This window comes from Humulus lupulus, chromosome 5, assembly GCF_963169125.1.
Source record: "Humulus lupulus chromosome 5, drHumLupu1.1, whole genome shotgun sequence".
Taxonomy (NCBI): domain Eukaryota; kingdom Viridiplantae; phylum Streptophyta; class Magnoliopsida; order Rosales; family Cannabaceae; genus Humulus; species Humulus lupulus.
Window position 1 is genome coordinate 236,615,297 of NC_084797.1, and position 10,559 is coordinate 236,625,855.

Below are 10,559 nucleotides of genomic sequence, written 5' to 3' on the forward strand. Positions count from 1 at the left end.
TGGTAATTTTTATTTTAATATTAAATACTTTTTTTCTAATTTTATTTTAGAAAAATATTCAATATAATAAAATATTAAGATATTTTGTTATGATTTGTTAAATACAAATAATAAAGTATTAAAATACAAGCAATGTATAAACACTTAATAGAATTCACATAGTGAAGATGTGAATTTGAGTTTCAAATTGTAGGCACTTAGAAAATGCAAATTTGGGACCAAAGTGATACATAAAAATATCTAAGGGTTCTCAAAAAGTTTGGTGGCATTTGGAGCATTTTTTGGACCTTTAGAAGTGTCCAAAGTCAGTGGGGGTAGCGATAGATCACCACCCAGGAGGCGACACATCGCCTGAAAGCTAGGGTTTCCAGAAACTCTAGCAGGTGATGCGTCGCTTGCTGTATTACGTTGATTTACGTAAATGCTCAAAATAGTGTGTTTTGCAAGTCTAATCCTATTGGTTAGACCCAATGATGGTGCTTACTCTATATATGGGTCAAAAACAGTGATTTGGGAGACTTGATCACTCTCTCTAATCTCTCTCTACCCTCATTCTCTCCCTAGCTTCAAGAATCTCTAGTTTTCTCCAAGAACCCTCCAAGAAAGTGCTTGACTTAGAGAGTTGAAAGTTTGTTCATTCTCAATCCTCATTTTCTCAAAGAGAAGGCATCAAGCATCAATGGTGGCTGAGAAATAGAGTATTAGGACAACGTTCTACAACGTGTATAAGCCTTGGTTTGTGTTTTGGTTTGCTCAAGGGTTTTCTCAAATGATTGTTCAAAGTGGTGATTTTCCTAGGATTGAAGCTTCATCAAAACTTGAAGAACACCATTGTTCTACTAGGGTTTGCAAGTTTTTTCTCAATCTTTTTTAAGTCCCTGTCATTCCAAATTTTGTGTAGATTTTATTTCTTGTGATGATGTTATCTCACTCTCTCCCAACATATTCTAAATTAAAAGAATGAATTTAAAAAGTTTATTTGATCAAATTTAATTAAAAAAATTTAAAGCGAACATAAATTTATATATAAACTAATGGCTAGAACAATTAAAACAAGTAATTATTCATTAAAAAACAAAAGGGCGAAATAAGAAATATGTATATTTATGTCACTATTATATATATGTTTGGATAAACAAAAAATATTAAGTGATAAAATAAATAATTAATATAAGAAAAAAAAAATTTAAGCACATAAATATTTTTTTGTTATAGTTTTAAAACATAATTATTGATAGAGTAATTTAAATATTTTAATATGAAATTTTAAAATATGTGATGAGAATTTATTATTTATCTTATTTAGATAACATTATTATTATTTTTTAATATATTTATCTTATTTAGATGACTTTAAAACTAACGATATTAGAAAATAATAAAAAAATGTTAAATCTAATGAAAACTAATAATTTTTGTTAAACTTACATTTATAATATATAAAGATATATATTAGATTATATTACATATAATTTCAAAGCCATAAAACAACTAATATCTCAAGAGAACTAAATTATATATCAAGGTTATTTTGGTATATATATATATATATAGGTTTGGAATATAATTCCTTCTTTTTTATTGGTCCTATTTCATTCTAGAGTAATTTATAATACTATTGAAGTAATATATGAATAACATTGCATTTTTGTTGTTGTATATTACTATACTATTGAAGTAATATATACGAAGGAGACTGGTACCACTGGAGTACACCCTATATATACATATAACATTTATACTATTACAACTATATAACATCATTAATTTCTTGCCTAACTAAAGAAGTTCCAAAATTCTATTATTATTATTATTATTATTATTATTATTATTTTCTCTTTCATGAATCGTACATATCAGGGCACCCGCACTAACTTACTATTAAATCATGTATTTTATTTATTTTTAATAGAAAAAAAAACCTTTTCAAATTTCATCCAAGACAAAAAGAAATTAGTAAAAAAAAAAACTGTTTTTTCTTTTTTCTTTTTTCCATTGATTAATTTGTTTCCATTTCTATCATGAACATGTATTCTTGATATGGACGTGAATAAAATAAAATAAAAATCCAAATTTTTTAAAAGAAAAAAGATAGAACAAAGTGTAGGAACTTCTCTTTATCTCATCGTGGTACACATGCAGATGCAGTGAGTGAGGATCGAGCATAGTCTTTGTCTATTATGTTTTTAAAGTACAAATATATTACAACTTTTACATCAAGCCAGGCTGCTTCTTCTTCATGATCTTGACAATTCATATGTCCATAGATTCTATTTACTTAATTAAATCTAATTAAGATCCTTTGCTTAATTATTTCAGATCTCAAATCTATTTCTCTTCCATATAAAGGAGATTTTTTGTTTTAATAATTTTTTATTTTTTTTCATTAATTTTAGCGGAATATTCTTATATTTAACAGAATATTCGTATATTTAAGGGTAAATTGTAAACATGACTTAAACTTAGATAAAATTAAATAAATAAATAATTAAACAAATTAAAATAAGATATTTTACAATAATAATTATTTAAAAATAATAAAACCATACATTTTATAACTTAAATAAAATTTAATTAAACTTAAATTTCATGTATTAGAATAATATCATATTAAATATATAATCTATTACCAATTAGGGACAAACTTAAATTTAAAATCTACGTATAATATTAGTATTAATATTATATTAAACATATAATATATAATCTCTTATTGTCACTGTCAAATTTAAAAACTAGAACAAATATAAACTTAAACAAAAATTAATTAATTAATTAAAATAGAATATTTTTAAGATATCTTATGATAATTTAAATAATTAAATCATATTTATTTAAAAATAATAAAGACATACACATTATTTTTTTATCTTATAAATTTGCGTGATGATTTGTTTTTTATCAAGTGATTGAAGCTATTTTTCTTCATCAAATTCACCAAAGGATATTGCGAGATACAGTAGAAACTAAAAATAGTTTATGCATATATAATACTGTCTACACTAGACGTAATATATGTAGAGATTATTGATATAAATATTTATATATACTGAACTATAATTTATTATATTATATATATATTTAAAAAAAATTGAACCAATTTTTATTAAAATTATGGACAATTTACATGTTGCTTCTACCTAGCATATATATATATATGTATGTGTAGCAGTTGAAATGTGACAAAAATCATGGAGCTCCATCTAAAATTCATTTAGTAGAGTTATCTATGTTCTTATTAATGACTCAATATTCTTACACTTATTCTATGTAGGACAGTATACACTAATAAAATACTTATTTAATTCTCTATTATTAATTCGTACAGAGTTCGAGCCACATAAGTAAATGTCATTCTTCATTACAAGAAGTTCAAAGATGTTTTGTACTAAGTTTTAAGTTGCACGTTCATAGATGCATTGAATCAAATTCATATGTAACATCTTTGGGATGAATGTATGGTATGGAAAACCAGCAGAACCCCATCTACTCTTGATAGTACTTGATTATGAAATAGGTGATGATAGGAGTATATATAGTTGTATTGTATTATTAGATAGTGTAGTGTTTTGAAGAGGGAGAAAAGTAGTGTTTGTTTTTGTCATGAGAGACACACACAAGTGCAAGTGATTGGTGTTTACAAGTTATTGAATGATTTGGGTTAGATTCAATCTTGAACAGAGAGAGGTATATATGAAGTGTGAAAGTGAACCCTGGCCAACCAGCCTAGGAGAGCAGACCAAAGTGGTGTAGTGGGGGTTGGGTTGGGTTGGGTTGATCATGATCATGATCAGCACCACCCAATGAGTCCTAAATCAGCCAAAAATTGGGTCTGACAACTCTGTCTAATGCAGCTCAGACACCCTCTGGCCCAGCCAATAACCCACCCCACACCCTCCGACCGCCGGCCACCACCCTTTGCTCCCTTCTTTTGTCTCTTTCTTTGTCTTTCTTCTCATTCATTTCACTTTCACTTACTTCATCACCTTTTTTCTTTTTATATATATATATATATATATGTTATTAACAAAAAAAAGAAAAAAGAAAAAGAAAAACTCAATTTGAATTTTGAATCATATCTCTTTGGACTATTCAAATTACCAACTTGTTATTATTGAGTTGATTAATCTATTACACACATATATTATACATATGTGTGTGTGCAACCTCATCTTTGTGACTGCCTATATATAGCTTATTGATTGGATTTAAAATATGTCAGATCATTCTCATTAATTCATGTGATCAATTTCTATTCTTCTCATCATTTGTTACTTATAAGTTACTTATATATAATATTTTTCTAATAATTCACTATATCATGAATTTCTATTCCACTAATCATTGGTTACACTATTTTTGTTAATTATGGTTTTTTGTTTTTATTTTCTCAGCCTATATATAGAGTCATATATATAGTGGTATTAATTAATTAATTGTAAATAGGAGTCTTTTTTTTCTTCTTCATTTTGTTACATATGCCAAACTTGTACTAAATGATTCCCATATGAAATTTCTTTACTGGGTTTTATTATAGAATCATAAATTAATATTGAAAGGTATATAGTACCTTAATATTGATGAGGATGGCAAACTAATTAAAATATTGGATTTTTTTAATTTCTTATTGATAGGGAAACAAAAATAGGAATAGGAGATTAGGTGTAATACATACTAATTAACTACTCTTAATTGACTGTGGTTGACAATGAATGAGATAGTTTTGTAGCTTAGTATGTGAATGCTTTTGTTTTTGGTCACTAACAAAATTATATATATACATATAAAAGTACTAGGAGGACTTTAAAAATTAAAATAATGTCATTAGCTAATAATAAAAATATAAGAATTTAGAAAACAGAGTCTTTCGGCTTACCTAACAGCCATTGTCTTCAGATTGCTTCACCTTTCTTATGCATGCTTAATTAGAGTAATGACTTTCGTTAATTAACACTTAATTACTCGTAGCCTTTAAACACATCAAATATGCTTTTGACTAATCCAAAGTTATTTTTTTATCATATAGCCATAACCTTAATTAGGGCCTTAATTAATATATATGTCTATTTATATAAATAGAAATAGTTATCTTTAATTTTGCCAAAGATAATAAGTTAAAAGTGGTTGAAAAAAGGTTTACTGCTGGTACAACTTAATCTTATTGATTTGAACTAATGATTTTCTTTTTGTGAGGAAGTTTTTTGATATTATAAAATAGTTTCTACAGTGGCATCGACCTTTTGCCTTAATGAAGCATAGTTCTTTTTTTTTTTCGTAATTCTGAGGGAATATAGGGAAGAATAAAAGCAAGATTTTTGCCGACACAATTCTCAATTGCATCGGCCAAAGTTTTTTTTGCCGGCGCATTTCACGAATTGTGCTGGCAAAAAATACCATTTTTATCGGCGTGAATTTGCGCCGGCAATAGTAGTTTTTGTCGACTCAATTTCGAAACACACCGGAGAAAGTAACTTTTGCCGGTGCAATGACAAAACGCGCAGACAAGAGTTAGTGCATTTTGGACGGCATACTTTTTGTTGACGCACAAGGCATAATTGTGCCAACAAAAGTGATTTTTATACGAACCTTGTTTTCTTAACATGCTGATAAAAGTCATAAATGAACTGGAAAAAGATAAAATTGCGCTGGTAAAAATATTAAAGAATAAAAATACACATTTTAAAAAAAAAATTATAAGTGATTATAATTTTATATAGTATCATTAATTAATTAATAATTATTTAATATCCAATCAAGGGTATAAAGTTGTTATATTGATCTAAGTTTAACAATAATACTAATTAACTTTGTAATTATGAACTAAGATTATTGTGATCATTGTCGATTATGCTTATCTAACCATACAAATATCATTTATTTTTAAAAATTGCTATCGTAGGTCTAATAAATTGTTGTATTACACATAAGTTTATGAATATATATAATTTTGGTCTTACTTAGCATCATTAGTGTTACAGATCATAAGATTGAGTATTGTTCTTTTGTTAATATATATATGTACGTTTCATTATTCATAATTTCTTGAAACATTAATAATTATTCATTTTTTGTGGAACAAAAAAATAGTCGATCTATTTTTAGGTATATTTAGTATATATTATTAATTATGGACATTATAAATAGTTCATTTAAACTGTAAGGGTTAAAATATTGAAAATGTTATGCAGTACTGATAATTAACCTAGTTTGTTGGTAGTGCATGTCTGTTTCGATCTCCTTTGCTATAACACCCGAAATTAGTAGTACGTTAAGCATTTGAACTATTATTTTGTTGTTAAGACAATAAAATGTTTCTATTATTGTGTGCGAATAATTGAAATAATTTTAATAATTAAACAAGGAAAAGGAAAAAAAATATTTTTGCCGGTGTAATATTGCGTCGGTGAAAGTACTTTTCCCGCGCGCATTTGCCGAAATGCGCCAGCAAAAGTGGAGAGGGAAAATTCTCGCCTTCCCATTTTAAACACGCCTGGAAAAATAATTTTGTCGGCGCGTTTCACCTAACACGTCGGCAAAAATCCTACGTTTTATTACCATTCGGACCTTTGCCAGCGTGTTAGATGAACTGCGCCGGAAAAGGTGTGCCGTATTAAATATGGTAAGTGAAAACTTTTACCGGCGCGTTTTGTTGCGCTGGAAAAAGTCAAAATCTACGCCGACAAAAGTTCTACTTAACCAAACAACGTCGTTTTGGGCTAGGGTTCTTGCAAAACTTTTGACAGCGCAACGAAACGCGTTGGCAAAAATGTAGCAATATTTGACCAGCCGCCCCCTCTCTTCTTCCCCATTCTTCTATCTTTCTCTCTTACCCTGCACTAACCTCCACCACCTCGAGCCTCCAACATCCCCACCACCATCGTCGACACCCCACCCCACCCCGACGCCGCACCACCACCCCACCTCAATCCCAACCCCAATGTCGCACCCCCACCACCTTGAGCCCCTCCTTCCCGACGCCACACAACCACCCTGATCTCCCTATTTATACGTAAGCTTCAGGAATTAATCTGGGATATCCGATCGGGACATCTGAGTAACGAAAGGCCAAGAATAAATGATCAGTGCGGCAGAAAAAAGTTGACAGGATAATTGTCACAGTCCTCAAAACCCAAACAGACGCCAATTATGACCACGTGTTTAACACTCGAATAGTGGGCAGACACGATTTCGCATGACAGAAGCCTAAAAGCCCCTACTGTACGTGTTAAAAAATGATGACGTCAAGCACGAGGATGAGCTTGGGGGCAAATGTTGTACCCCAAAATAAGCGTGGACTTAATCGTTCAGATAAGGGTACAACTGTCAAATAAACACATGGAAAAAGCAAGCGAGTGAAAAATCTAGCAAACGTTGATGTGAGAAGCTCGAGTTACGCCTTGGCAGTACGACATATAGATAATCTCCAGATCCCCTCTCAGGACAATAATCTTGTTCAAGGCATGTAATGGTCAGATTGCCTTTAGGATGCTCTGAACTTAATTTGAATTGACGTTCGTTCATTCATCGATCTCCAGCTCGATGAAGATGTTCAGCTCGAGGAAACCTGGTCATGACGCACAATGAAGGATCCTGAAAGATTTGGAGGTCCCTTATACGCTCATTAATGCCCAAGATGTATTGCACGTTTATTGCCCGAGATAATGGGAGTAATTTCCATAGGCAATCGTATCCCTATATAAATCTAACGCCCTAAACTCCAGGGACCGTTATGGTGTGCCTTGTAAACAGTGCTAAACTCGCTAATCGAGTCATTTGGCCAAAATCATGTAACTAAGTATGATTAGCGGTTTAAGGATTAATTTTTTTGGTTAAGATGTAATGTTTCATTGGAACGTTTATTATATACATTGGGATCCCAAAAATATAATTTAAAGGTCTATTACAAGAAAATATTTACAACCAGTCGATCTAGGCGGCAAAACAGGGTTTAACCCTAGTTTCTCTTCAAACCTCGGCCGTGGTGGTCGAGCAGCTGCATATGTACACATCATCACCTAAGCTCTCCAACTCAAGGATGGTCCAGCTTTCTTTTGCCTTTACCAGCACCACATAGCACCCGTGAGCCGAAGCCCAGCAAGAAAACCCAATATGCTCATGAACAGTCATAACATGTCATCAATTCATAAGGCACACGCCTAGCAGAGATAGCCCTATTCAAGCAAGAAAATGAGTTCATGTAATGTTGAGTATAACACATCAACCAATGATCATAATAATCACCCAGGGCTTTTAGCCCAAAATAGAATAGTGACAGTTGTAATAGTCACTAAGGTGGGTTCCGTTCCCAACAGCCATGTGACGATAGGGACACCGGGCTTATAGATAAGTGATCATTTCACTAGCATAAGTAGGATAGGTGCATGATGACTAGTCACCAACATAACCTTCCTCATGACTCTAGAGTCATAACTATGGAACAATGTTCCCTAGCCATGTGACAAACAGTCACCTAGGCCTTAGGCCCTGGCTCTGAGTAACTAGTCTTAGACTAGCCAAGCGCTTATAAGTTTCATCGACCTTAGGGTCGGTCCAGCATTAATGCCCTAGATTCATTCAACGCTGATATCGATTAGATCTAATCTTCATTCGGCCCTGCGTTCAGGATGCTTATGCCGTTTCTGACTCTTAGGTCAGTATCCCTGACTAGTCAGTACCATAGACAAGTAAGCAATGCCACCAAACATATATCATATATCCAATATTCGAATACAGGGCATTCAGCATGCTTACTTAACAATTACTAGCATAAATAGGACCATGCATAAACACAAAGGCTCAAGCTCTGAACATTCTCATATTCAATAATCATAGCATGCCCTAATCACATTTTTCTCGTGCATCAAATGCATCATATTTAACCACTTGGCATGCCTCAACAACAACCATGCATGTCACATTTAATAATCCAACATGCATCAAGAATAATTATGCATGTCATACATATACAGGGTGCAGTTTTCTTACCTTTGGTCCAAGCACAGCTTACCAATAAACGAGCCACAAGCACGATCCTGATTCCAAGCCTCTAGTGATAACCTAGTCACAACCACAAATGGTGATCCAATGAGTTCAAATTCTAAAACCAATCCCGAAACCCAAACCTAGCCTCCAAGACATCAAACCCCACCAATCCAAGTAGTAGGAATGATCTCGAGGCCTAAAACCAAGTTCCCCAGGTCAAAACACCCAAACGGGCTCAAACTTGCCCAAGGGCTGCGGCCCTAACACCTTGGGCCACGGCCCCCAGCAACTCCAGGAGCATGGGTCGCGGCACCCAGCAAGACCAACAAGCCCCCACCAGCTTCTTCGAACCAGGGCCACGACACCGAAGAACAAGGCCGCGACCCCCAACCCAGAACCAGGCATAACCCCAATTTCAACCTTTTAAAACCTCCCAAAAACATACCTAAACACCTCAAAATCCACAAATAAAAGTTCTCAAACATCCCCATGATCCAGAACCCATAAAACCCAAGCTTCAAATCTAACAAAAACTCACCAAAACACAAAGTCCAATCCAAGCTTTAAAAACTTAAAACTTGAATTACTTCCAATTGAGTTGTTTCAAACTAAATCCTCCGGCTAATAAGCTTCTAATCTTTCCTAGGATTGCTATGCCTCGATCCTCGCTTGATTCCGAGTCCTAGAACTCAAGTTACCTTCGAAAATGCGATCGGGAGACGAAAATGTAACTTTAAGGGAGAAAGAACGTACAGTTCTTTTATTCTTTTAAAATGTTACTTCAAGCTTAAGTAGCCTCAACCAAATCCTAACGCTCGAGGTCCCGAAAACACCCCCGGGGACAAAATAGCCAAAACCTCCAGAATTTCCCCCTGATCTTACTAACTCCCAATTTATCACCAAATATTAACTCACATTACCCAATAACCCGTTAATGCTCTAAATACCCCTTGACTCACACTGAGTCAAGAATAAATCTCGTTATGACTTTCCCACTAACTTATCTCCTAGGATCGCCTTGTGCTGAGTAACACTGGCATAACCAAATAATAATAAAGCACCACACGCATATCACATATATGCCAAATATTTCAGAAATGACCAAAATATGAAAATCACCCAATTACTCATATATGAGTTCACATGCATATTTAATACACTTAAACATGCATATTATCATTTAATAACATAATAAGCAATTATGGCCCTCCCGGCCTCCTAATCAAGGTCCTAAACCTTATTAGGAAATTTGGGGCATTACAATAAATGAGAATTATCTTGATTGATTGTTTACCATATTTATGCACACGGTTACCCAAACCTGTCTAGGAATATCCACTATAAATATCAGGGATAATGGACAGGAAAAGAGGCAATTTTTGTTGTAATACAGAAACTCTGTAGAAATTGTAAGAGAATAATAATATTGTCTCGTGGACTAGGTTGATTTTAACCATTGAACCACGTAAAATTGTGAGTGTGAGAAGTTGTTCATATAATTCATTACAGTTTAGAAAAGAGCACTAATATCTTTGTTATTAGATTTCTTAATCTATTGTTGGCGAAAAATTGCGTCA